Genomic DNA, 25,037 nt, shown 5'->3' with positions numbered 1-25,037 from the left:
GTGAAAAACAAAACAGAAGGTAATTTCCCCCACTGTATTAAATTCTCAGAAATCTCCCTGGTTCTGGCAACAACTTCTCTCACTCTACTGCCCAGCACTGTCTGGGACTCCGCCTGTCTTCTCTCAGGCTGGGACCTCTGAGTCCTGACTTCTGCCCTGGGCACACTGCACACATTTTTACCAGCCCTACTGGAATGGGTGAGAGAGAAAAGTAGCTCTTTGGGAGAGAAGAGTAACTTTGTTAGGACATCAGAGCTACAAATGGGTGCAGGCAGCCAAGGCCTGCCTCTTCCCACGATCTGCCTGTCACACGACACGTCCTCACCAACACTGATGGTTTGAGATTTTTCCCATTAAGCCATTCCACACACAAAGTGTGCTGACTCCTAGTCCTTATCAAAATTCTTATATCACAGAATTGTAATGATCTGTGTACCCATTTGTGTCCCTCGAGAACTTTTGAGCTCCTTGAGGAAGAAAAAGACTGTGTCTTAGTATTGCTACGAAGTCAGCATAAAGCACACTGCTTAGCATGTAGGAAACACTCAGAATAATAGGATGAAAAAAACAACTGTATAAGACATTTCCAGGCAAAATATTTGTGAGGATTTATAAAGAAAAATAGGATGAGGAAAGCTTTCCAGAGTACACAAAATGATATTTTATACAGACTATTTAAAAGATCAGCACACAGTTCTTTTGCAGCTTTTAGCACAATGGAATAAAAATCAGAAGCAGATCATACATTTTTTTCTTTTTTTCAGCCATTTGGAAATTGTGGTAGCAAATATACTCCTCTTTTATTTTTAGAAGACAGTAAAAAAAAAAAAATGTCACACATATTGTATGAATTATTGGTCTCACAAAGTTAGTTGAAAAATTCACCTGCAAGTTAAACTGTTAGAGATGCTGGGATGGTGTTTCAGAGGCTGGCTAGCTCCAATCTCAAGAAGAAAATGACCAACATCAAAGTGTTCTAGCGACCTGTAAGCAGCTTCTCTCCAAATACCCACTTTGATCTAAAGGCAGCTTAAAAGCTAGTTGCTCTTAGAGATGGTTTTTAGTTATATAAAGGAGCTTTCTACTGGTTTAGCCCAAGGCCAGGTAACTAACGTGCAAGTGTATTTCATTTACACCACTGGGTGTACATACTTGACTCACAGAAATGAGAAATGATGACGTCAAGTTTGTACTTTTTCTTCTGGCCCTTGGGTCCTTTTAACAAACTGTTGAACCACCTGAATTAAGTCTGTAGATTAAGTCTGAAGTCCTTATTATGTAGCAAATCACAACCTAAGTCAGAATCCAGTTACCTCAAAAAGTGGCATAATATTATCAATAAAATTTGTTTTTATTTACCTTAGTTTAAAAGACTGTCTTGGTTAAGCAAGGAATGGACTCAGGTGAAGGCCGTGATATTGAAAGTAATAATAATTATAGCCAGTACAGTTAATATGTACCTCAGTTTATATCTCAAATGTTCAAATAAATAAATTTATAATAGTTACAAATACCTTGACCTAATGCCTATCTCCCATTCCACCAAGATGGCAGAAAGTAAATCTCAGTTAATTTGGAGTTTCCTCCCCTTGCCTTAGAGTTGTGTATAAGTTTTCAGCAACTTACCCAGGCCCATGACATCTGATGAAAGCGGTAGGACTCTAATCTGGTCTTCAATATCCTACCTTCTTCTGAGGTAGCTATTACCTCTTCTGATTCTCTGTCATTAATCTGCACAGGTCACCACTGAAAGATCACAAGCTTCTCTCCACCTGCCCCCTTCAGGTCTGATGGATCTCCCAGTTTCTTTCAGTTATGGGCACAAAATAGATTCTAATCTTTCCCTATCATGTTAGGACACCAAAATCTCTACTAAACTGGCCAAGACCCATTCCCCCTAAACTTACCACACCTATCTTCACTCCAAACCCTAAGCTTCCTCCGGAAAGCAGGAGAGATATCGCAGGTTATCTCCCTGAGGCAATCCACCCCTTGCCTCTAGGTGGGGTGAGAGGGTAGACCTCTTTCTCTTTAACTCTAATGTTTTGGCCAAGTGGAAAGTCTTCTCAAGTCACCTAAGGGCCTAGGCTTTTGCAGACAAAGTCATAACACTCCTTTGTTTTTCTTCTGTCCTGTCCCATCACTGCCCCAAGCAAAGAGCACAGAATTGCCAGCTTCTTGCATGGGATAGGGATGGGAGGTACAGGAGACAGTGAAGAGGGAAATAGGTTAATATCTCAAAATGTTATCTCGCCACACTCACACTGATGGAGTATCCTTCCCTTGTCAACATTTTTTAAATTGTCTCCTGTGGTTTGTTTGTGTGTTCTGTTAGAAAGGTAATTGTAAAGGGCCTTTTTTTTTTTTTTTTTGGTGATGGTAGGCCCCACAAATGGAGACTGGAATGGCAACCCACTCCAGTATTCTTGCCTGGAGAATTCCATGAACAGAGGAGCCTCGCGGGCTACAGGCCATGGGGTCACAAAAAGTCAGACACGACTAATGACTAAACATCTTTCAATCCAAGTCCAATGTTTGTCATGAGGCAGCTTTGCTGGATGGTTACTCCCCGCCTTGACTACCCATCCAGATATTGCCACCTTCCTTCACACATCTAAATATGGGGCATGAAGGCCTGTGCATGGCCCACAGCATCACCTATGATTCCTAGCAGATATTCCTGTAGTGACGATCTACTAAGTTGAGGTTGGATCTTCCCTTCCTCAGTCTGGTAGTTTCTCTCAGCCCCTGTATTTACTACTCTGTCTCCACCTCTGTTTCCATTGCTTTGACTGAAAAAAAAACATCCACATGAGAGACTTCTCTCAAAGTGCATCATACAATGCAGTTTTCTCCAGGCTTCTTTCCCTCCTGCAGTATTGTGCCTTTGGAGTTGTATACACTCCACAGATTAGAGAGAGTCACCATTTGAAGGTTGACAGACTGGGAAGCTGTCCGAGTGGGGAACAGCTCAGGAGCCAGCTTAGTCTTGCTTAGAAGACATTTCATGCACAATTGTACAGTGGCCCTGAGTTTTTATGACTGCATGACCCTTCAATATCCTGGAGTAGGTAAATATATAGAGTTGTTGTTGTTGTTGTTCAGTTGCTCAGTCGTGTCCAACTCTTTGCAACCCCATGGATTACAGCATGCCAGGCTTCCCTACCTATCCTTCACTACCTCCCTGAGTTTGCTCAAGCTCAAGTCCATTGAGTCGATGACACCATCCAACCATTTGATCCTCTGTTGCCCCCTTCTCCTCCTGCCCTCAATCTTTCCCAGCATCAGGGTCTTTTCCAATGAGTCGGCTCTTTGACTCTGGCCAAAGTATTGGCACTTTAGCTTCAGCATCAGTCCTTCTAATGAATATTCATAGAGAGAAGATCAATTAGTGTTTTTGATATCTTCTGGAGGGACTATTTTAGGTAGAGCATGTGGTATGTCTTCTAGGAAAGTGCTTCTCAATTCTTTGTCTTCAATAATGCAGTTAAGAAAAGGCAGGCCAGATTCTGAACTATAATCTCTTCTTTAATTGTCATTGCTACTGTTAATTTTGCTATTTTTTTTCATATTCTTTTGGATTTGGGTGACATATTTGTTAGGCACACCTAATCTGTCACCCTGTAAACCCATATGCCCTAAAGCTGGAATTTTCACCAATATCTATCTAACCCCAAAGTGTCTATCTAACACTTTCTTCTACTTCCTGTTGCCATTTCAGGCAGGCTTTAAAAGAAGTGCATGCAATTCTGCTCCCTAAATACTAGAGTCTATTTCAAAATAAATTATAATTATTATAACTTTGGTTTGTATTTCCCAAATCTCATCTGGAATTCAGTAGTAAGAAATAAAAGGGGGGGGGCTTTTGTGTGACCCATACTTCAAAAACAATGGTTGTCGGAAGTAGTTCCAGACAGAAGTCAGAAAAAGCATGTGACTCACCGAACACAGAACTTTAAAGAAACACGTGCAGGTGGATCTGGGACTCCATAATTGGGGTATAATAAGATGAAAGAGGAAAGAGTTCAGGCTTTGGGTCTGGATGGACCAGACTCAAACTCCTGCTGTGCCACCTTAAACAATGATTCTGTCTTGGCTTTCTGATTTGTAAAATGCAGCTAATGATGTTCACTTCCCAGGTGGCATGGAGACTGAGTTTATATTTAACACTTTGGTCACAAAATGTCCATAAAAATAGTACTTGGCTTACCAGGTTAGACACTATTGATTCCAAGTAACAGAGAACCTAATTCAGATCGGCTTAATCAATAATAAAGGAGCTCTATTATATAGATGAAAAGCTTTAAGCTAGAGTGAGCTTCACATGCCATTTAACACATCAGTTCTTGATGTCAATCAGGACTCCAAGAGTTTGTTAAACTTGCCTCATTCATTTGTGAGTTAGCTTTGGGCTGAAGGCAGCTTCCCTCATGCTGACAAAAATGGTTCATCACAAACTGAGAGAGTAGCATTGAAATATATGCATTACCATGTGTAAAACAGAGAGCTAGTGGGCAGTTGCTGCATAATACAGGGAGCTCAGCTTGATGCTCTGTGATGACCTAGAGAAGTGGGATGGGGGAGGGTGAGAGGAAGGTTTACGAGGGAGAGGATTTATGTATACTTACGGAGAAGGCAATGGCACCCCACTCCAGTACTCTTGCCTGGAAAATCCCATGGACGGAGGAGCCTGGTAGGCTACAGTCCATGGGGTCGCTAAGAGTCGGACGCGACTGAGCGACTTCACTTTCACTTTTCCCTTTCATGCACTGGAGAAGGAAATGGCAACCCACTCCAGTATTCTCGCCTGGAGAATCCTAGGGACGGCGGAGCCTGGTGAGCTGCCGTCTATGGGGTCGCACAGAGTCGGACACGACTGAAGCGACTTAGCATGGCTGATTTACGTTGCTGTGTGGCAGAAACCAACAAAATACTGTAAAGCAATTAGTGTGAAAGTCAAAGTATTAGTCTCTCAGTCATGTCCAACTCTTTGCAACCCCTTGGACTGTAGCCTGCCAGGCTCCACTGTCCATGGAATTCTCCAGGCAAGAATACTGGAGTGGGTAGCCATTAAAAATTATTTTTAAAAACAATTTAAAAAATTTTTTAATGGTTCAGCATACTCTCTCAAAGGAGAGAATAAGCCTTTGTTCCAGAATTACTTACAGGAGTCTCAAGATTCACTCTGCTTTATCACTCCAAACCATATGGCCAAGGAGATAGAATTCACTGAATATCCTCGCTTCAGGACCTGGCTTGGTGCAGGCACAAGACCACTCTCTGCAAACCCTCAATACCTCTATCCTTTCATTTCCCCTCCACTACTCCTCCATACCCTCAATACTTCTTCTCAGGAACCATTTTCTAGTCTGGTTCAGGAGATCAAGGAAGGAAACTCTCTCTCTCTCTCTCCAAACTCTCAAATCTTTTGTCTATGCCTACAGTTCTCTACAGATTCCTAAAATTTTAGGTTTTTTAGAAAGTATGCCTGAAAGTTCTTTGTTTCTATATTTTACAGCAGTGTATCCCTTCTCAGTGACAAAGATCACTTTATACTTAATTTTTCCTTTCCTTGAGTCAAAGGAGTTAGAAAGTCTTGCAAGTATTCAAGTTGAAAACTTAAATTTGTCTGTGAAGATACACTACACACATAACACTTCTTACAGTAATCATTCGCATTTTCATCTTGGTGTGTGTGTTTTTTTTTAAAGCTGTCTTGGTATTAGCGATATACTCTATGGTCATAGCAAACAACTTATTCCAACAACACAAGAGAAAACTCTACACATGGACACCAACAAATGGTCAACACTGAAATCAGGTTGATTATATTCTTTGCAGCCAAAGATGGAGAAGCTCTATTTAGGCAGCAAAAACAAGACCAGGAGCTGACTGTGGCTCAGATCATGAACTCTTATTGCCAAATTCAGACTTCAATTGAAGAAAGTAGGGAAAACCACTAGACCATTCAGGTATGACCTAAATCAAATCCCTAATGTTTATACAGTGGAAGTGAGAAATAGATTTCAGGGACTAGATCTGATAGACAGAGTGCCTGATGAGCTATGAACAGAGGTTCATGACACTGTACAGGAGACACGGAGCAAAACCATCCCCAAGAAAACGAAATGTAAAAAAGCAAAATGGCTGTCTCAGGAGGCCTTACAAATAGCTGTGAAAAGCAAAGGAGAAAAGGAAAGATATACTCATTTGAATGCAGAGTTCCAAAGAATAGCAAGGAGAGATAAGAAAACCTTCCTCAGTGATCAGTGCAAAGAAATAGAGGAAAACAATAGAATGGGAAAGACGAGATCTCTTCAAGAAAATTAGAGATACCAAGGGAACATTTCATGCAAAGATGGACTCAATAAAGGACAGAAGTGGTATGGACCTAACAGAAGTAGAAGATATTAAGAAGAGGTGGCAAGAATACACAGAAGAACTGTACAAAAAAGATCTTCATGACCCAGATAATCACGATGGTGTGATTACTCACCTAGAGCCAGACATCCAGGAATGTGAAGTCATTGTGAAGTGATGCTTAGGAAGCATCACTACGAATAAAGCTAATGGAGGTGATGGAATTCCAGTTGAGCTATTTCAAATCCTAAAAGTTGATGCTGTGAAAGTGCTGCACTCAATATGCCAGCAAATATGGAAAACTCAGCAGTGGCCACGGGTCTGGAAAAGGTCAGCTTTCATTCCAATCCCAAAGAAAGGCAATGTCAAAGAATGCTCAAACTACCACACAATTGCACTCATCACACATGATAGTAAAGTAATGCTCAAAATTCTCCAAGCCAGGCTTCAGCAATACGTGAACCATGAACTTCCAGAATGTTCAAGTTGGTTTTAGAAAAAGCAGAGGAACCAAAGATCAAATTGCCAACATCCCCTGGATCATCGAAAAAGCAAGAAAGTTCCAGAAAAACATCTATTTCTGCTTCATTGACTATGCCAAAGCCTTTGACTGTGTAGATCACAATAAACTGTGAACAATTCTGAAAGAGATAGGAATACCAGACCACCTGACTTGCCTCTTGAGAAATTTGTATGCAGGTCAGGAAGCAACAGTTAGAACTGGACATGGAACAACAGACTGGTTCCAAATAGGGAAAGGAGTCCATCAAGGCTGTATATTGTCACCTTGCTTATTTAACTTATATGCAGAGTACATCATGAGAAACGCTGGGCTGGATGAAGCACAAGCTGGAATCAAGATTGCCGGGAGAAATATCAATAATCTCAGATATGCAGATGATACCATCCTTATGGCAGAAAGTGAAGAAGAACTAAAGAGCCTCTTGATGAAAGTGAAAGCTGCTGCTGCTGCTGCTAAGTTGCTTCAGTCGTGTCCGACTCTGTGCGATCCCATTGACGGCAGCCCACCAGGCTCCCCCATCCCTGGGATTCTCCAGGCAAGAATACTGGAGTGGGTTGCCATTTCCTTCTCCAATGCACGAAAGTGAAAAGTGAAAGTGAACTTGCTCAGTCGTGTCCGACTCTTCGCGACCCCATGGACTGCAGCCTAACAGGCTCCTCCGTCCTTGGGATTTTCCAGGCAAGAGTACTGGAGTGGGGTGCCATTGCCTTCTCCGGAAAGTGAAAGAGGAGATTCAAAAAGTTGGCTTAAAGCTCAACATTCAGAAAACTAAGATCATGGCATCTAGTCCCCTCACTTCATGGCAAGTAGATGAGGAAACAGTGGAAACAATGGCTGATGTTATTTTGGGGGGCTCCAGAATCACTGCAGATGGTGATTGCAGCCATGAGATTAACAGACACTTACTCCTTGGAAGGAAAGTTATGACCAACCTAGATAGCATATTAAAAAGCAGAGACATTACTTTGTCAACAAAGGTCCGTCTAGTCAAGGCTATGCTTTTTCCAGTAGTCATGTATGGATGTGAGAGTTGGACTATAAAGAAAGCTGAGTCCCGAAGAATTGATACTTTTGAACTGTGGTGTTGGAGAAGACTCTTGACAGTCCTTTGGACTGCAAGCAGATCCAACCAGTCCATCCTAAAGGAGATCGGTGCTGCATGTTCATTGGAAGGACTGGTGTTGAAGCTGAAACTCGAATACTTTGGCCACCTGATGCAAAGAGCTGACTCATTTGAAAAGACCTTGATGCTGGGAAAGATTGAAGGCAGGAGGAGAAGGAGACGACAGAGGATGAGATGGTTGGATGGGATCACCGACTCAATGGACATGAGTTTAGGTAGGCTCTGGGAGTTGGTCATGGACAGGGAGGCCTGGCGTGCTGCGGTCCATTGGGTCATGAAGAGTCGGATACTACTGCGCAACTGAACTGAACTGAACTAAGGACTACCTTGCTGATACTGTTGAACAAATAAATAAGGACATTTCTAATCCCCAGCCTACTGATTCAAGGACTTCAGCATGCACAAATTCTTGATATGCTCTTCAAGGAGTCCTCGTGGGAGCCCCACTAGCTCTTGGTTTGTATTCCTATTAGCAGGAATGGCTGAATTGAGGTATTCTAGTTTTCATCAGCTCTTTGTGATTTGCTAAACCCAATTGTCTTTATTTGGGATTCTCCTTTAGTTCTTGTAGTTTAAAAAGAAAACTAGTAACAACAACAAATGACTGAGGATAAATAAATGCAGCTTTTTCAATTCCTGATCAGTGGAAACAGAGCTGTATTTATTGCCTATCTTGAGATACTTTGGCTATTTTTCCAAACACAACATTGCCTCAGCAGATCTATGTGTAACCGTCAAACAAATCTATACACAGAAAGACAAACAGGCAAACCTTCCTGGCTTCTTTTTCCTCCCCAAATTTGAAAGATGGACAAGATCATAATTTATGTATGGCACTTAGCATATACACAATACACTATATCGCTCCTAATTACCATCATTATGTAAAGAAACATGTATATTCTGCCTAACCACCTGGTCTAGGCCTTCAGGTCTATTTCTCAACACAGGTCCAGTGGGTGGTAGTAAGGGTTTGTAGCAGAGTTCCTAGTTGAAATTAGATACATGAGACTTCTCAGTAAAGCTACAAGCAAGGAGTGTCTGTTAGATTAGTTTAAATACCATGTATTATTAAAGTTATATTGTACACATGCTAATGTTATATCTGGCTAAAACTCTAAGGTAGGGCCTCTTGTTTGAAAACACTTTGTTCAAGAAATTTAATAACAGTAAACCAAGGGAAAACATTTAAAACTTTGAGGAAGAAATAATCTGGTAGTTTATAACCATGGTCCTCATGTATCTTTGAGGATAATGAACCATAACTAGGACTTGCCAAATCCAGATGAGAAGTCTAGGGTCTAGGTATATAACTGAACATCACCTAGGTGGACAACCCATAAGGCTAACAATTCCTGACAATGGATTCATCTTCTACCCAGAGTCCTTTTAACCAAGATTCTTCTTATAATAGTTTGCCTATAACACAGTGATTGACACAGAATGGGCACTTAATGTACATATGCTGAGTGAATAAATAGATTAATGAATGAGCTACCTTCATATTTTGGTGTTTTCTGGCACTCCAATCACCTTCAGCCCAAGCAAAGGCCTTCAACATTAGAGAATTCAGAGATACACGCGAAGACCCTAAAATGAAAACAGATCCCCACTGAGTCACATATTAAAAGAAGCCATGTTTTCTCCCGTAACACATTAAGCCAGACAAGAGATAAGCATGAAGACATGTTGCCAAGACCAATCTCAACCCATATATCACTTTAGAATAGCCAGGGTGTTTCTTCAGGGAGAACAGGTAGTATAAGAATGGGACTCAGGGGTGCGGGAACAATGCAACTCGCATTTCCCTCCAGATGTTTTCATTAGATTCCCCACCTTGGGACAGTCAAATGCAAAACTACAACTGCTAAGCAGACTAAACAGGAAAGTGTTCTCTGTCATTCTGTTAATCCAGCTTCATCCATCAGTCTGCTGTTGTAAGGCCCTGGAGTAGAAAGACAAGTTCAGTTTCCTTCAGCCTCCTAGGTTATATGCAGTTGCCCACTTCTGAGGGTCTGCATTCTCTAGCCCCTCCCCCAGGACCTGCATCCCAGCCCCACAGCCGCCACGGAAATGATGAAACTGTAGACCAATAGTTGAGAGTGTGAGTAAAAAACTAAGTAGGATACCAGAATAAACCATTTTCCCAACTATGTATTAAAAGCTGTGTATTTCACAAATTAGTTTTTCTAACAGAGTTCGTGCTTTGCTAAGTTGCTTCAGCCATGTCTGACTCTTTGTGATCCTATGAACTATAGCCCTCCAGGCTTCTCTGTCCGTGGGATTCTCTAGGCAAAAATACTGGAGTGGGTTGCCACGCCCTCCTCCAGGGGATCTTCCTAACCCAGGGATTGAACCCATGTCTCTTATGTCTCCTGCAACGGCAGACATGTTCTTTACCATTAGCACCACCTGGGAAGCCCCAACAGGCCTCCGAAGTTACAAATTCATCAAAATAAGCAAACTGCCCATTTTGCCCATTCCAAAACCATTCAAGTATTGTTTTGATTCCAAAGGCTTCATTTGAAAAGCCACTGACTCCCTCAGTTTCAGATTATTGCTAATGGAATTTTTAATTACCTTCTGAAGAAAAAAAAGCTGGATTCTGGTTTGGGTAGTAAAAGAACAACTCACTTGACTACTTTTATACATTTTTTAAGAGCAGTTTTAGGTTCTTTTAGTGAGCCTGTACCTCTGGACTGTGAACTTCACACGTGTGTTTCTCAGGTTTCCCCATTCCCCTTAGGCAGCACAGGATGGCTGCATGGGCTGGAACTGGGAATTTCCCTTCCCCTTAGTGCAAGGCTCTCTGATAATACCCCAACCAGACAAGTTAGCTCTAGTTGACTGGTTTCTCCTGAAGGCAAGCCTTGTTAAGAATAGAATACTCTGGTGTCTCTTAGAATGTCTCCTTCCCCCATCACCAGTTTTTTCTACCATGTATAAAATCAGTCATATGAGAGCTTATAACTTTTTAGATGGTTCTATTTGGAAAAGACCCTGATAATGGGAAAGAGTAAAAGCAAAAGGAGAAGGGGGTGGCAGACGATGAGATGGTTAGACAGCATCACAGAATCAATGGACATGAATTTGAGCAAACTCTGGGAAAGAGTGAAGGACAGAGGAACCTGGTGTGCAGCAGTCCATGGGGTCGCAAAGAGCTGCACATGACTTAGTGACTGAAAAACAAGAAGAAATAAATGTGTGGCAGTTCAGTGTTGGTTAGTGCCAGCTGTGGGTGGCATTGTTTAAATTTCTGAACTTTCAAGTCAAATATGACAATCCACATGACCTACTTATTCCCACCACCCTTTGTCACTATCAAGCAGGCTTTACTGGGGGGTGGATCTGCACTGTATGAGGGCTACAGAGACAAATGCATCAGCCTAAAGACAATCTCACTGTTGTCTTTGCCAGCATGCCTATATTTATCCTACTCTTGCCTTCCTATATTCTTTATTTAAATTCTACAATGATTTATTTATATTCTTGTTTTAAGCCTCTCCAGATTCTTAATAAACAAACACCAAACAAACCAACCTCCACGACATTTAGGTTTCTTATAGCTCAAAAGACACATTTAAAGACTAATGTTCTGAAGGTATAAACCCCATCAGCCTCATTAAGTGTTACACATGCTTAAGGCTGAAAAGAGTCATTATACATCTTTAGCTCATATACCCTCCTCTGAGGAATGAGGCTGAGGGCTCATGGGGGTGTGGCTGTCACATATGATTCATCACCGCTGCTGAAGACTGCATTTGTTTTGTGAACGCCAGTACTGTTTTCAGAGGCTTCCCTCAGCTTTAGAATTCTCCCAGTCATATATACCCAAAATGGCCTCATTCAAAACTATAACTTCGCTGCTCTTTTAATTGCTATGCTTGCTCGTGGATAATCCCCATCTGAGCCCACACTGTACAAGCTGGTCTATCATGGTTGCAATCTATTCCCCACTCCTGGCCTCCTTCAACTGTGTTGCATCCTTGTAGTAATGAAAATTATAGACCTCCCACAAATTATAGTTTAGTTTGGCATTCTAGTTAGGTGGATTAAATTACTCAAACCACCCCACCTGCAAAGAGGTCCCTTGGACTGCAAGGAGATCAAACCAGTCAATCCTAAAGGAGATCAGTCCTGAATATTCATTGGAAGGACTGATGCTGAAACTGAAACTCCAATACTTTGGCCACCTGATGCGAAGAACCGACTCACTGGAAAAGACCCTAATGCTAGGAAAGATTGAAGGCAGGAGGAGAAGGGGACAACAGAGGATGAGATGGTTGGATGGCATTAACACGATGGACATGAGTTTGAGTAGGCTCCAGGAGTTGGTGATGGACAGGGAAGCCTGGCGTGCTGCAGTCCATGGGGTCTCAAAGAGTCGGCCACGACTGAGCAACTGAACTGAACTGAACCCCTCCCATGTGGCATTGCAGAGTTGTCTAAGTTTCCCAATCACCTCAGACATAAGAAATTCCCCCTACCCAACAGACTTGTGTTTGGTGTTGAGTGAAAGTGAAAGAGGAGAGTGAAAAGGCTGGCTTAAAACTCAACGTTCAAAAAACTAAAATCAAGGCATCTGGTCCCATCACCTTATGGCAAATAGATTGGGAAACAATGGAAAGAGTGACAGACTTTATTTTCTTGGGCTCCAAAATCACTTTGGATGGTGATTGCAGTCATGAAATTAAAAGACACTTGTCCCTTGGAAGAAAAGCTATGACAAACCTAGACAGCATATTGAAAAGCAGAGACATTACTTTGCCGACAAAGGTCCATCTAGCTAAAGCTATGGTTTTTCCAGTAGTCATGGAAAAGAGAGTTTTCCATGGGGTAACAAAGAGATGGACACAACTGAGAGCCTGAACTGAACTGAACTTGATGCCATGACTACCACAGTCTCAAAAGACATTATTCAATTTTTAATCATTTTGCAAATTCTTTGGTCTTCAACACATTGCTGGCAAGTGTTATTTATGCAATAGAACTAACTGATAGCTTTCAGCTTTCTCAACCAATCTAATGAAGGCTAGTACAGAGCCTCTGGGTTTTTGTTTTTCCAGTTTATGTTCATAACACTGTATGCACTAATTTTCTAAAAACTAGCCCTTTGTGTTTTATATTAGCAGTACTGGCAAGGCCTCTGTTAATAACAATTAATGGAATATTAATAGCTGTACTTAATTTTTTTAATTACTACTCTTATTCTTCTCAGATAATGCTTCCTGAACTTAATGATTATGCTGTTGAGAGAATAACACTCAGTTGTTGGTGACTAAAACCAGCTATCAGGAGGGATAAACCACTGAAATCAAACTCCAGACCTTAAGACAAACTCAAAAATATATACATTCATAAATACTAACTAAAGCATTGTAGAAAATTCACAATAAGTAAAAAGTATTTACCACCAGACAGAGTAAAACTTCTTTGTCTGATGTAAAAAGAGGTGAAAATTCTGCCAATTACTTAATGTCTATCACCACTGTTGGTGTCTATCAATCAAAATAAGCAGTTTCTCAAAGCTCAGTGGGTACCTGTCTGTAGCTGGAGTAATACCACAAAAACCATGCCACACTGAAGACCCATTGTTTATATAGATAAAGCACATGGACAACTGCAACTTAGAGTGACATCCACACTGGGCCAACAAAGAAACTCAGGGTGGTGATTAAGAATGTGGACCAAGGGCCCAGGCTGACCAGGCTCACCTGCCACTCTGCCCCTCTGTAGCTGTGTTATCAAGTCTCTGTGCCTGTTCCCTCGTGTATAAAATAAAAATGATAATAACAGTAATATACACAAACATCCATACTTTCTAGAACTGTTGTAAAAACTGAGAGAATATATAAATAAAATATAAATAAACAAAAATAATAACTACAGCTTATACTTATTATCTTACAACACCTAGACGTGGTACCTGGAATGGGCTGAGTGTAAGCCATAGTTATCATTTTTATTTCAGTTCATGCCTGGAGTGGTCATTGTGTCTGAGACAGTCAGTCTGGACTGAGATGCTAGTCAGCATGTGTAAAGCAATCAGAATTCCGCTCCTGAGAGTCTGTCAGGAATGTCTCTCCAGTCGTCAGGCCATCCAAGCCCCAGTGGACCTACAGTGGCCAGTCAGTCAGAGGTTCTCAAGTTATGTGCTGTGTTTTCATACATCTCCAGCGTCCCTCAGGGGCCTGGGGAAAGTCCTGTTCAAGGGAGTGGGCCCCAAGGACAGACATGGCCCAGGCAGGGGCAGATGGTTATTGCTGGCTGCTGATCTGCAGACTTCCTCTTTTTTTCTTTCTCTCTCTCCAGCCCAGCCACTTAGCCTTTACAGGAGCTCCCCAGACTTCCCAACAATCAGGTGGGGGTCCTCCCCCACAGTAGCTATTCCACTATCTATTCCAGGGAGGCCTCAGTGCCTACTGAGGCCACCAACCTAGGTCCAGGGTGAACTAGAGCTCTTCCCTTCCTCACCCACTCTGCTGCTCAGGTCTACACACACACACACACACACACACACACACACACACTGCCCTCCCCCTTCTGTGGAGAGGTTCTTAATAGGCAGCATAACCAGCAGGCTGCCAGCAGGCTCAGGCACTAGAGCAGAGCTGTCCAATAGAACTTCCGCAATGATTTGCAATGTGGTCAGTGTCACTGAGAAACTGGATTTTTAATTGGATGTAACTTAATCTGTTTAAATAGTTGCGTGTGGCTAGTGGCTACTATACTGGACCACATAGTTTTAGAGACAGCCTGAGGCCAAGTCCCAGCTCTGCATTTCCATGCCCCTTGGCACTGGGAAAGTGGCTTTAATTCTCTGAGCCTCAGTCTCTCACTCTATCTAGAAGTAATACATTACTTAACTCACAGTGCTGCTGCAAAGATAAGATAAACTCTTTCACTGAAGCACCTACAAGAAGATACAGTCTAGATTAAACTTCCAGGATTATCAGCTATTACAGGCATTTAAAAATACTTACCTATGTCTCCTCATAATTTAGCTGGGTTGGTTTTCTCAGAGTACTGACTGGTTGAAATAATCATACCAAAGTCACACTCAGTTGACCCTTTAAAAAAAATAGAGAGAAAACATCAACCGTTAATATCTGATGGAACTATTAATATAACAAAACTATTCTCAACTCCACCTTGGGGAAATACATGGACCACCAGCCTTGCTGAGCCTTGGAGAAACATACTTAAGCCTTTTTTGTCGAGATATGTATTATGCAGGTTTCAAAGGCCAAGTAATAAGAAAATTTCTTAAAGCAATGACATTTTGTTTGGCTGAGTCTGAAAAGGGTTCAACCTTGCCTGAAATATTTGACAGAGTTATGTAACAAATAAACGGTCATCAACAATCACCTATCAAAGAAGGAAAATCAATTTAATAAAAATTTTAATTGAATACCGGCTCTGTGATAGAAGAATGGAACCCACAAGAATAATATGACACTGTCTCTACTTTTCAGAATTTGAGTGGACCCACCTCCTAGAGTAATGGAAATAAAAACAAAGGTATACAAATGGGACCTAGTTAAACTTAAAAGCTTTTGCACAGCAAAGAAAACTATTAAAAGGGTGAAAAAGCAACGCTCAGAACGGGAGAAAATAATAGCAAATGAAACAACTGACAAAGGATTAATTTCCAAAATATACAAGCAGCTCATACAACTCAATACCAGAAAAACAAACAACCCAATCAAAAAGTGGGAAAAAGACTTAAAGAGACATTTCTCCAAAGAAGATATACAGATGGCTAACAAACACATGAAAAGATGCTCAACATTGCTCATTATTAGAGAAATTCAAATCAAAACTACTATGAGATATCACCTCACACCAGTCTGAATGGCCATCCTCAAAAAGTCTACAAACAATAAATGCTGGAGAGGGTGTGGAGAAAAGGGAACACTTTTGCACTGTTGGTGGGAATGCAAATTGATACAGCCACTGTGGAAGACGGTATGGAGATTCCTTAAAAAACTAGGACTAAAACCACCATATGACTCACCAATCCCACTCCGAGGCATGTACCCTGAGGAAACCAAAATTGAAAAAGACACATGTATCCCAATGTTCATTGCAGCACTATTTACAATAGCTAGAACATGGAAGAAACCTAGATGTCCATGGACAGATGAATGGATAAAGAAGTTGTGGTACATATACACAATGAAATATTACTCAGCCATTAAAAGGAACACATTTGAGTCAGTTCTAATGAGGTGGATGAAACTAGAGCCTATTATACACAGTGAAGTAAATCAGAAAGAGAAAAATAAATATCATATACTAACGCATATATATGGAATCTAGAAAGATGAACTGATAAATTTATTTGCAAGGCAACAATGGAGAAACAGACATAGAAAACAGACTTACAGACACTGGACAAGGGAGGAGAGGGTGAGATGTATGGAGAGCACAACAAGGAATCTTACTTTACCGTATATAAAATACATAGGCCAATGGGAATTTTTTTTATGTCTCAGGGAACTAAAACAGGGGCTCTGTATCAACCTACAGGGGTGGGATGAGGAGGCAGAAGGGAGGGAGGGGATGTATGTACACCTATGGCTGATTCATGTTGATGTTTGACAAAACAAAAACAAAATTCTGTAAAGCAATTATCCTTCAATTAAAAGATAAATAATTTTTTTGTTCTTCACGACCCAGACATTCATGATGGTGTGATCACTCACCTAGAGCCAGACATGCTGGAATGTGAAGTCAAGTGGGCCTTAGGAAGCATCACTACGAACAAAGCTAGTGGAGGTGATGGAATTCCAGTTGAGCTATTTCAAATCCTCAAAGATGACGCTGTGAAAGTGCTGTACTCAATATGCCAGCAAATATGGAAAACTCAGCAGTGGCCACAGGACTGGAAAAGGTCAATTTTCATTAAAATCCCAAAGAAAGGCAATGCCAAAGAATGCTCAAACTACCACACAATTGCACTCATCTCACACGCTAGTAAAGTAATGCTTAAAATTCTCCAAACCAGGCTTCAGCAATACGTGAACCGTGAACTTTCAGATGTTCAAGCTGGATTTAGAAAGGCAGAGATCAAATTGTCAACATCCAATGGATCATCGAAAAAGCAAGACAGTACCAGAAAAACATCTACTTCTGCTTTATTGACTATGCCAAAGCCTTTGACTGTGTGGATCACAATAAATTGTGGAAAATCCTGAAAGAGATGGGAATACCAGACCACCTGACCTACCTCTTGAGAAACCTGTATGCAGGTCAGGAAGCAACAGTTAGAACTGGACATGAACAACAGATTGGTTCCACATAGGAAAAGGAGTACATCAAGGCTGTATATTGTCACCTTGCTTATTTAACTTATATACAGAGTACATCATGAGAAACACTGGGCTGGATGAAGCATAAGCTGAAATCAAGATTGCTGGGAGAAATATCAATAACCTCAGATATGCAGATGACACCACCCTTATGGCAGAAAGTGAAGAAGAACTAAAGAGCCTCTTGATGACAGTGAAAGTGGAGAGTGAAAAAGTTGGCTTAAAGCTCATCTTTCAGAAAACTAAAATCATGGCATCCAGTCCCATCACTTCATGGCAAATAGATGGGGAAACAGTGGAAACAGTGGCTGACTTGATTTTTCTGGGCTCCAAAATCACTGCAGATGGTGACTGCAGCCATGAAATTAAAAGACGTTTACTCCTTGGAAGGAAAGGTATGACCAACCTAGATAGCATATTAAAAAGCAGAGACATTACTTTGCCAACATAGGTCCATCTAGTCAAGGCTATGGTTTTTCCAGTGGTCATGTATGGATGTGAGAGTTGGACTATAAAGAAAGCTGAGCACCTAAGAATTGATGCTTTTGAACTGTGGTGTTGGAGAAGACTCTTGAGAGTCCCTTGGACTGTAAGAAGATCCAACGAGTCCATCCTAAAGGAGATCAGTCTTGGGTGTTCATTGGAACGACTGATGTTGTAGCTGAAACTCCAATCCTTTGGCCACCTGATGGGAAGAGCTGACTCATTGGAAAAGACCCTGATGCTGGGAAAGATTGAGGGCAGGAGGAGAAGGGGAAGACAGAGGATGAGATGGCTGGATGGCATCACCGACTCGATGGACATGGGTTTGGGTGGACTCAGGGAGTTGGTGATGGACAGCGAGGCCTGGTGTGCTGCGGTTCATGGGGTCGCAAAGAGTTGGACACGACTGAGCAACTGAACTGAACTGAACTGAATAAAAAAGAAATTTCAGTGGTTTTTGGAGATGCAGTGTTTTCAAGTACAAATGGCAGAAATATGAACTAGGATAACTGTTGTGCATGTTTGGATGAGAACAACTCAATGTTGGCTGAAGTGATTGAGGGGATCTTTGTAGACACAGCTGGCATCAGATCACAAAGCCCAACGAAAGAAGACTGCCCATCTCCCACGTCTGAAGAGGTCAGTGTGGGAGGAATCATTTCTGAAGCATGTGCTTGTGGCCACTATTGTTTACATGGTGCAGGCATGTATGCAACTTAGGCATGTGAATTTCCTCTGGATTCAATTCATCCAACAGGTATTTATTGAGCATCTAATATGAGCCTGGCAAGGACATACACAGGCAGCATGTGGTCTGCTCAGATTTACAGACTTAAAATCTGCATGTGGGGTGGGGAATCTGCTTGATGGTTGGCAGGTTCATGTCTCCAGAATGATAAATCAGAATGGCTTAGTACATAAAGATGCAAATTTACCTGCTTATCATGACAACAATTCTTATGGAAATATTCCTATCTAGGTGTTCACTTTAAACCACCACACAAAGGGTGGGCTTTATGTTTTGTGTTTTTTTCAGTTTCCATGTCCTTTGTTACTCATTTTAAAAGAATTTTCTTTGCAAGGATTCCTACTGAGTAGATCAAAATCTTATCATTTTAAAAACTGTCACAGTATAAGCCTATCAGAGCTTTTATAGCTCATGTTCTAAGTAGGAACTTTGAAATGTAAATTTCAAAATCATAGAATCATATAATTCTTGCCTAGGAGTATAAACCTCTTTTTCCGCAAGGTATCTAAAATAAGCAGGGATTTTTTTTTTTTTTTTCTTAAGGGAAGGGGCCAGAAAACCACTCACCTCCAAAAAAATGTTTTAAGGATTCATATGTAAAAATACATAAATAAATAAAGCGAGTTTAAAAAAGAAAACTAGCTTATCGCTCTCCCCACCCACTTTTCATAGAGAAATACACACCCTTCCATTCAAGCCAGAGTAAAGGGGATGTGACAGACACCATTGCACCCATCCTTGCCAAAGTGTGGGCCCTGGACAGCATCACATGGGAACTTGTTATGAATGCAGAATGTCAGGCCCAGGCTCAGACTGAACCAGAATTCACTGAACTCTGAATCTGCTTTTAATAAGATTTCCAGGTGAGAGATATGCACATCATTGGTCGAGAAGTATTTCTCTAAGGAACATTAAAATATTACTGAATCAACCTGAAAAGAAGGTGCCAGTTAACTCCACCCTGGGTCCTCAGATCCTTTCACAGCCAACCACATGTAAACTGGTCCTGCAGGACAAGAAGAGTGCTTTCATGTTGAAACAACAAAGGATTCTTAACAGGGGCCGACAGACCCTCTTCCTCAAATAAATATTAAACGTGCATTTTTAAAATGTGCGTTTAAGGAGATGACAAATTGCTTTCTCACCCAGGTCACCTACATGACTGTACAGTTGTCTTTCCCATCAACTGTTTCTCTTTTAAAAGTAAAGACAGTGATAAAAATGCAACCCAGTAAGTACAATAAATAACTATATTATGATGAAAAGAGATTGAAAAGATTAAGGAAGAAAGAACTATTGAGGAAGTCAAGAGAGATGGAGGAGACAGCAGGGTCAAGGTCAGCAGCTTCCTGGAACCCCTGCTTCCTTACTTCTCAGGGTGCTCCTCTCAGACAACTTTCCTCCATGCTCTAAGGGAGGGACCTCCATGCTCCAGGTGATGGAGCAGAAATGGAAGCAGGACCCTAAGCTAGGAACAGTCATCTATAAAACACACTCTAGGGGAGATGAAATTAAGTTTGTTATTAATATAATTGGAGGCATTCAACTTCTAACTGACATTAAATCTTAAGAAAAACTGAAACAGAAATGTATCTTTTAGTTTGGATAGATTAATAATAATAAAAAAAATCAAAGAGGACCTAGCTTACAGTTGTCACCTTTTTGTGATTCTTAACTACAGCCAACAATTCCTTATGAAAAAGGTACAAAATCACTGCTTGGATATGGATTTCTGCTCTTGTGGTAAAAGCAAATTTATGAAAATTCAAATCCAATGTCATTTGCTGACTCAATTCCTATAATGAAAGCTGACAGGTTTAATATAAATAAACTAAATATAATCATGTAATCGCCAAGAAAGAAAGGATTAAAAGGGCCATAATAACAGTAGTATGCTGATAAATGTTTAACAACTGGCTCTCTGGAGGGAAAAAAAGCCCTAACTGTAACATTTGCCAATTTGTATGACATAAATCCTCCCAACATGATCAGTTTCGGGCTACCATTGTGATGTCATTGAATGCAGAGTTTGAAAGAGACTCACACAGTTGGTTCTCTGGAACAAATAAAAGCTGTTCCAGTGCAGTCCCAAAAGTAAATAAATGTGCAGATTTTCCTATTCATCAATAGATTAAGCAACATTTGATCTCTGGTCCACATGTGTGTTTATTTATACTATGAGAAGTCTAGTAGTTCTACTGTTAATCAAAGGTGGTCAGGGCCAAAGTTTAAACTCCAGATGAAAAAGCACATGAGTTCTGAAGCCTGGCTTTCCATTTTTTGATTTTCAGCATATCAAAAAAGGCCTTCAAAAGCTTGTGGTTTAATGATATCCTCCTGCTCATCAATCACTCTCAGGCTGATGTTTTTAACACCTGATAAAGATGGGGAAAGTATTCTGCATGGCTTACGTTCTGCTTTCTTGGATCTTTTGCCCTGAGTTTCTGTCACTATGTTAGATGTAATCATGAATTCTGAGGACAGAAATGAAGCAATGGCCATGAATATGTACACTTTGGAGTACTTCATCATAATTTTTGACAGCAGTATTCCTCAAGATCGGCAGATAGATTAAACTTGAGGTGGTTGCCTCAAAAATAATTTTCAGGTAGACATTTATAGCATACACAAAGCAAGATTATAAAGCTATTTGTCATAGGTGCTATTTTATTCCAATAACAGAAAAATAAAATACCTTACAAGTAAAGTTTAAAACACAAGAATCACAAAACCTTATACATCATGTTCAACTAATTAGATAAAATCTATTATGCCGTTGTTGTAATACAGATGATGGTGAGAGTTCTCATTCAAAAAAAGTGTCTCGTTAATATTTACTTGGGCTTCCCAGGTGGCCCTGTGGTAAAGAGCCCACTTGCCAATGCAGGAGATGTGGGTTCAATCCCTGGGTTGGGATGATCCCCTGGAGTAGAAAATGGCAACCAAATCCAGGGTTTTCTTGGGCTCCAAAATCACTGTGGACAGTGACTGCAGCCACGAAATTTAAAGGTGCTTGCTCCTTAGAATAAAAGCTATGACAAACCTAGATAGCGTATTAAAAAGCAGAGATGTCACTTTGCCAAAGAAGGTGCATATAGTCAAACCTATGGTTTTTCCAGTAGTCGTGTATGGGAGTGAGAGCTGAACCATAAAGAAAGCTCAGCGCCAACGAATTGATGATTTTGAACTGTGGTGTTGGAGATGACTCTTGAGAGTCCCTTGGACTGAAAGGAGATCCAACCAGTCCATCCTAAAGGAAATCAGTCCTGAATATTCATTATAAGGGCTGATACTAAAGCTGAAGCTCCAGTATTTTGGTCACCTTATGCAAACAGCCAACGCATTGGAAAAGTCCCTGATGCTGGGAAAGATTGAGGGCAGGAGGAGAAAAGGATGACAGAGGATGAGATGATTGGATGGCATCACCAACTCAATGGACATGTGTTTGAGCAAACTCCAGAAGACAATGAAGGACAGGGAAGTATGGCATGCTGCAGTTGCAAAGAGTTAAACATGACATAGTGACTAAACAACAGCAGCAAGACATCTTCATATGCAAGACCTCAAAAACTATTGCCCATGCACATATTTAAAAAAAAATAGTAAAGAAAAAATCCATATAAAAATAGTATTTGATTCCCTGGAAATTTCAAAGCAGAAAAGCATTTCATTCTCAGTGTAACCCAGAAAATAAACCCATTAATCAGCCAGAAACTTCAAGGAATTTATACAAGATACAGCAAAAACAGAACCTGGCTTAAGAAAATACAACTCTCTAGGTCCAGTGATTGAATATTTAAAATACGTGGACTAACTGTTGAAAAAGAAATCCAATGCAGTGGGAAGTATCTGAAATGACTCTCAGTAATCCCTGCTTTTTTATATTCACACATCTGTGGAACTTCCTCCCATGTATGTATGTATGCTGAGCCTACTGACTTGTTTCTGTATGTGTTAGCTTCTCAGTCGTGACCAACTCTTTGCAACTCCGTGGACTGTAGCCTGCCGGGCTCCTCTGTCCATGGGATTTCCCAAGCAAGAATACTGGAGTGGGTTGCCATTTCCTTCCCCAGGGGGATTTTCCCAACCCAGGGATGGAACTTTGGCCTCTTGCATTGTGGGCAGATTCTTTACTGTCTAAGACATAAGGGAAGTCTGACCTGCTTCTGATAGAATAAAGTAAAAATGATGGAATATCACTTCCAGGATTAGGTTACTGTGACTTCCGTCTTGCTAGTCCTCTCCCTCCTGCTGGTGCTCTTCTTACCCTCTAACTTGCTCACTCTACCATGTTGTGAGATGCTCTATGAAAAGGCCCACATTGCAAAGAACTGAGGGCAATCTCTGGCCAAAAAGCCATCAAGAAACTGAAGCCCGAGTTCTTCCAACAACCACGTGAGTAAGCTTGGAAGTGCGTACGTCTCCAGCTGAACCTTGAGATGAGACAGCTGACCTGCCTCTACCGTGATTACAGCCTAGTATAATCTGGTTCTATTAACACATTTGGTCTCAGTAACTCCACTCTATTTCCTGAGAGCCCTAGTACAATCCTAACAAGGCTCCAACAATTAAGGTCTCGGGAAGGTCCATCACCCACAGAGACCCTGAAATAGAATATCCAGTTAAAATGCCTGGACTCCTAGCACACAGAAACTCTGAGATAACTGGTCCTGTTTCAAGCCATTAAGTTTTAGAGTGATTTGTTATAAAGCAGTAGATAATATATCTGGAAACCTCCACACCAACATGGAAATTCAGGACTCAGAAATTATAATGGGTTATCAGGAAGCAGTGACAGAACTGAACAAATTCAAGATCTGTTTTAGTGTCCACTTTGCCAGGAGGCACTACTAGTAAAGAACCCGTCTGCCAATGCAGGAGACATAATAGATGTGGGTTCAGTCCCTAGATTGGGAATACCCACTGGAGGAGGGCGTGGCAACCCACTCCAGTATCCTTGCCTGGAGAATGTCATGGACAGAAGAGCCAGGCAGGCTACAGTCCATAGGGTGGCAAAGAGTCAGACATGACTGAAGGGACTTAGCACGTACGCACACATTAGTGCCCACACTAACCTTCCTTGCAAATGAACAGTGTGTTCAGTGGCAGAGGTGTTGCTACGGTGAGCTCCCAATCATCGTGGTGATGAGCACCAGTTAGAGGTGAGCTTTGGACCCTCAGCCGCCTTTATGCTGCTATCTGTAATGCACCAAGGGTAGGGGAGTGGGAGTGGTCCATTTCCATGAAGGCAATGATGGGTACATTTTCTGCAAAAGACTATGAGCAAAGCCAAAAGTCAGGTTTTTATTATCACAATTTTATTATCATAATAAAAATAAAATTATTTATTATTTTATTATCAATTTTTATTTTTTATTAACTGCAAGGCAATTCTAAACAAGGAAATACTCCTTCCCACTAGGGCAGGCAGCCTTCCTGCCTCCCCTCCAATGCATCACTGACTGCTACAATAAAGACTTTAGAAATGCTTGGCAGGGTGATACTCCCCGCTGTGTAGAGCCTTCCTAATAATGCCATCTGCATTTTTTATGGAAAATTGGACCTTTTATCCAACACAGATGCCCTTACAGATCAGAGTAGCAAGAAAGAGCAGAAGTAAAGGCAGAAGTAAGGGTGGGCTCTGGATCAAAACAGCAAATGAGATTCTTACAATTGACTTGCGGATTGCATCAGTGCCCCATGCACAGAGCCACCACCTGCAGTCACTTGTCAGGGTAGAATTTATTCCCATTCATTTGTGAAATATTTATTCAGTGCCTAATTTGAACCAGTTATGTTACTAGGAAATCAGTAATTAACAGCTATGAATAGTTGCCTTTGTGGAGCTTACCTTCTAGTGGAAATTGATTGAAACAAACTAAAAAGTAAAATGGGTATCAGATGATTATAAATGCTATGAAGGAAACTGAAGCAAGGAATGAGAGACAGCATTTTCCAGGACAGATTTTACAATTTTAAATGAAGTGCTCAGAGAAGATTTCAGTAAGTAGGGGATATCAGAACAAGGACCTGACAGAGGTGATGAAGGAAGACATGTGGAATCTTAGGAAAGAACAATCCAGGTAGAAGAATGATCAAATGCAAAATGCCTAGCAGTGTAGCATTCTTGGAGGATTACCAGGTGGCACAGTGGTAAAGAATCCACCTGCCAATGCAGGAGACACAGAAGATACGGGATGGATCCCTGGGTCGGGAAGATCCCCCGGAGGAGTAAATGGCAAACCCACTCCGGTATTCTTGCCTGGAAAATTCCACGGACAGAGGAGCCTGGTAGGCTATAGCCCATGGGGTCACAACTTAGCGACTGAGCACACGCACATTTGGGCTATCTATGAAACAGCAAAGAGGATGAGAGGGCTAGAGTGGAGTAAATGAGGGGACAGGAAGTTATAGGAGACGGGATATGAAGGAGGATGACTGCCGCTCCTCTTCCTTTCCCAAACCTGCAAATTTCTTTCATGGGTG

General features: G+C 41.2%; 1 protein-coding gene across 7 annotated transcripts in view; it reads right to left on the bottom strand.

The window, feature by feature from the left end:
* The window catches only part of PLPPR1 (phospholipid phosphatase related 1), a 646,134-nt gene that overhangs the window by 344,270 nt on the left and 276,827 nt on the right, over window positions 1-25,037 (bottom strand). For 4 of the 7 annotated variants that reach the window (XR_014077694.1, XR_014077701.1, XM_081572982.1 and 1 more), the window contains 2 exons: window positions 14,990-15,076; window positions 9,505-9,596 (listed from right to left, as the gene is read on the bottom strand). The gene's annotated coding sequence lies outside the window, so the exon portion shown is untranslated. Of the gene's footprint in view, window positions 1-9,393; window positions 9,597-14,989; window positions 15,077-23,626; window positions 23,829-25,037 lie in introns of those variants that run through there. The other 3 variants (XM_081573011.1, XM_081573017.1, XR_014077698.1) reach the window with 2 other exon arrangements.

The sequence above is a fragment of the Giraffa tippelskirchi genome, chromosome 1, assembly GCF_054371585.1.
Source record: "Giraffa tippelskirchi isolate mGirTip1 chromosome 1, T2T-mGirTip1v1.2.pri, whole genome shotgun sequence".
NCBI classification, from domain to species: Eukaryota; Metazoa; Chordata; class Mammalia; order Artiodactyla; family Giraffidae; genus Giraffa; species Giraffa tippelskirchi.
Note: the sequence above shows the minus strand (reverse complement) of the source record. Positions and strands in the feature narration are given on the sequence as shown.